We start from the raw sequence: 4616 nt of genomic DNA on the forward strand, positions 1-4616 counted from the left end.
TAAAATTGAAATTAAATTATAACTATCATTATATTAATTCATGTAGTACATATATATATTACATACACACACTTCTTGTCAAAAAATTTCTAACACTCGAGAAGTCCCTGAATTACATGAGAAAAGTTTGGCATTCATATACAAAAAAAAACTAATAAATTCAAATTAAGCAACTTTATCTTAAATTGCACAATATTAAAATGTTAATGTAAGAAGTTTCCTTATAAATAAAATTTAAATTTTACAGGCTTATAATATCATTTAATAAGAATTATTGCTCCCTATCTTTAATAAATGTATCTACAAATTTTAGTATACCCATAAAAGCTTTTAATTAAATCTGGGATTTTTCCCTACTTTCTGATACAGCTGTTTTCAGTATTTCAAGCAAAGTAAGAAGAGAAACCTAACACCAAACTTTTCTTTTAAACTTTTTCCACACATGTTCAACTGAATTAACATCCATAATTCTTGCTGCCTACTTGAGGTTGTTTAAACTTAATGTGATAAGGTAATCAGAAGTATTTGTTGTGGTTAACCATTATCTTGTACCAGCAATGATATATCATAGGTAGTATGCTACCTATCATTAATATGGAAGGCTCTACATTATCTAGTAAAATCATCATCACAAACCATGATACATTCTCCTCATTCCTCCTCGAATTGGTACCAAATTAGTATGTTGCTCTAAAGAAACACCCTAAAATAAGAGGGCCTTCTTCTAATACAGTTATTTCTAACATAATCACTGATTAACAACCATCTTGACTTTTGAGGGCAACTCTTGTCTCATTATTGAATACGATATGTACCCAGTCCTTCACAGTCTAAGACTGGTGTTCTCAAAGAAGTCTGAATACCTTTCTGTGATGTTCTACTGTCAGAAATTGACAGAACCAGCGAAAATAGGTTTTATTGAGCTGAGGTTTGACTCCATCAGTCTTCTTCTTGCAGATGATTATGAAGTTGATACCTATGGAACACTAGCATCCAAGGTTCTGATGCCATATTGGCATATTTTAGTAAAACTTTCCTAAAAGGGATTGATGATTTCTGAACGTCATGAATTGGGAGTTTCCCAAATTTGAGAGTCTAAAGGGCTTTCAGTACCCTTTTTCAGTTATTGAAACTATAGTGTAATAACCAAGTCGATTAGCAATATAGCACAAACATTTTTCTTCTTTATTAAGTGAATATTTTACTGACTTTTCATGGCTGAAATAACTTATTATTATACAAATCAATTTCAGAAAATTATGACTTAATGTACTGGGCAAAAAAAAAAAAAAATATTAATGGCATTGAAACTAATCTAGAAAAACATTTAAACTGTATTTTGTCGACTAATAGTGAGTAGCAAAGTTACCTATAACCAAAGTTTTTATTATAAGTAATCCTAATACAATATGTAAATAAGATAATACATGGGTTAGGCTCAAAAACTAAAACAATTTTAAAATTTGAGTGTTTTTTTATTCAATTTTTTTTTTTTTATGGGGAGTGTATTTATATTTAACAAAGTTTGAAATCTAAATAGAACAATTTTGTAGACTGTGTCAATAATATTCCTTAAGCATCTTAAAACAGTTAGTGAAATTCACTTTTTTATTTTATTCTATAGCACATTGGACCCTCATAAGAAAAGTGACAACTACAAAATTTATTATTTGTGAAAATCTACTTAAATATACTATAAAAGTTATGTTGAAATATTACAAGGCTTCCTTTAAATTTTACTGTAAGTTTTATATTATGTTAAATTTGATTTGCATTCTGTCACTTTTCTTGTGAGGCTATAGTATAATAGACATGTCAAGACTGATTGATTATATTTTGAATATTATGCATACATATAAATTAAATGAATTACTCTGACTTTTGCATACCGCTAGGGGTAAACTGGAGTAATGTGACTAAGTATGTTGTTCCTGAGAGAATCAACTGAAACAGAAATCCAATGTTAAATACAAAACAAAATAACAACATTACATCAAAGTAAATAAGTAACAATGTGTTTATGTCTATTGAATAAATGCTAGAGATATGAAAAGAAGGATATACATGGCTTGATGTAGGTTATACTTAAGTGTAAGGATTTTGAATTTTTGTAATATTTATTTACATTTCCATACATTACAGCAATATATCATTATCATATTTGTTGATATGCTCCTGCTTATTCCGTTTTCTTTACAAAATAGCTTATAATAAGTTTCTTTATCTACATGTTGAAGATCCAATGTAAGGAGAAAGTGTTTTCAAAAAATCACATGATGGAAATCATTAGCTACGCAACATTAAACACAACACTATCTAAAAATGCATTGTTTATAGTAAAAATTAAAATGCATACATGGAAAAAAAAGATAATGAAAAAATGAGAAAAAAACAAAAATGAGAAGATGGTTGGGATTGCAGTCAGCAAAAATACACAGATAAACAAAACTTATTTATTTGTGTATTTTTGCTAACCGCACCCTCCCCACCATCTTCTCCTCATATTAATCTACAGACAACTATTCACACCTTATTATAAAAGCAAAAAAATATTTGAAGCATAAAACTACTCTTCAAATTCTATTCAATGACTATCACCAACCTTTCAATGGAATTGTTAGGGCCAACATAATTAAAACACTAATAAAATATAACATTTCAAAAAAGTGATACGATTGAGATATATAACTCAAAGCAATAATAGTAATGCTAGAGTAATAGCTAATGTTAGAATAGGTTGTAAATTTGCAATATCAGCCAATGTAAGGCAGATAGATGCTCTGTCTGCATCTCTCTTCAATCTAGGATTACATAATTAATACTGAATACTTTAAATATCCTATGCAAGTAGTCAAGTTTGTGCATATGCGGATGATATAACTATCAAGAAAAATCTTTATTTGATTTTCTCTTTTAGAGTTTATTTTTGTATTTATTGTTGATTGAATTACATAGTTTTTCATTTAGATTTAGAACCAAGTTTAAATGAACTCTCAACAGAGCTAAGCTTATCACTATTTTTAATTTTTAAGACGGTAAAAATATTTACTATTGAAAATCAACATATGGAAACGTGAAAAGTAAAAGGCTTAAATTCTATTAAAATTATTTTTTAATGTTATTTAAGCTGCTTTAAATAGCCCAAAACTAATTCTAGCATTGACCTCATTGTACTTTTTAAGCTACTTCTTGTGCAAATTAGATTTTCAAGGGTGATGTCATAAAGCAATAAAAATAATATTCCTTTGTTAAAAATTTATTTCTTGAGAAACATTGCTTTCATGAAGTAGAAAATATCTTAGGTCTTTGGGCCCCCAAATTTACATCCGTCCATTTAGTAAATAAATAATTATAAAATGAATAAATAAAAATAGTAATAATAAATAAATTTACATATTAACGCCCAGGGCCGTTAAGCATATAAAAGATTAAGGTTATTATTAATTATTGTTTATCTACCTAATGGCCAATTTCTCAACTGATGAGTTGACGTAAGATTAACGGCAGAAGTTTTATCATAATAAAACATATAATTTTTCATTTACGGTTCGACAAGGTTAAGTGACAGTACAATATCAATTAAATTCGGAGTTTTTACAGACATCAAGAAATACTTACAGAACCTATTAATGAGATGTTTACTGGAAAAAAGTTATAAGCCGTAAATTCGAATTCCTCTACGGTTTCAAAGTGGAACTGTAACTCTTCCTGAAAAAAAAAAAATGTTGAAAACATTTGAAAAATATAATATAAAAATATGAAATTTATTTTAACTCACACTATCGAGCAGTTTTCTGGAATCCTTTTGTTCTTTGTATAAATCCATGTTGGACTTCCTCACCTTCAACAAACGAGAATACCAATATCTTCCCAAAAAGAAAGTGGAATTAAAAAAAAAGTTATTACAACAAAATAACCTACTATATTATAAATATGATCACATACTAATACGTAAAGATCCATGTAAATATCAACAATCGAAACCTATAGGATCTCTACTCTCATTAACTAGTATACACTAGCTTTTACATCAGTACTATATGGTATACTTAGTATGGATTCAACTACATATAAAGATAGTGAAATAATAGTATAAAAACGTCATTGCCTCACAAGTTTCTTTGTAAATATTTGTCTTCATGAAATGTTATTTCTCCAATGTGCTAAGTGGTCATATCTATTATATCCTAAAGCATATAGAAGATCGTAGATACCTACATGATGCGTTCACAAAGTTTCAAGAATGGTCTTAGTGCTAAAAATTTACTATTAGATATTAAATTTACAGGGAAATAAAAGTTTTTGAAACATGACTATTAATATATGGTGACCAATGGGTGAATAAAGACTTTTAGGTCGCTGTACAACGATGTTAAATAAAATTTTGGTTACGAGACTAATCTTGAATATTTTAATATAAGAACCGGGGTGAAAAAAGGCAGTTATTTCATCCCAATTTTTTATTACCTTAATGAGAACTATTTATAATTTTTAGTCAAAATTTATGAGCCTGAGAAGTATGGGTAGGGGGAATACAAAATGGCGGCTATTTCAAAGTGTTAACAAAAAAAATTAATTTTCCTTTCGGAGCTCCTTATTTTAAACATTACCAACAT

The 4616-nt window shown here is 28.2% G+C and overlaps 1 long non-coding RNA gene across 1 annotated transcript; it reads right to left on the minus strand.

The window, feature by feature from the left end:
- Positions 1 to 1742: 1742 nt before the first annotated feature.
- LOC106690809 (uncharacterized) lies at positions 1743 to 3852 on the minus strand. Its single transcript, XR_001344677.1, has 3 exons — positions 3779 to 3852; positions 3619 to 3708; positions 1743 to 1944 (listed from the first exon to the last, which is right to left on the minus strand). It is a non-coding gene; the product is annotated as an uncharacterized lncRNA (long non-coding RNA).
- Between the last annotated feature and the right edge of the window lie 764 nt (positions 3853 to 4616).

Source organism: Halyomorpha halys, unplaced genomic scaffold, assembly GCF_000696795.3.
Source record: "Halyomorpha halys isolate HHAL.00 unplaced genomic scaffold, Hhal_1.1 Scaffold1882.1, whole genome shotgun sequence".
In the NCBI taxonomy this organism is placed as follows: Eukaryota; Metazoa; Arthropoda; class Insecta; order Hemiptera; family Pentatomidae; genus Halyomorpha; species Halyomorpha halys.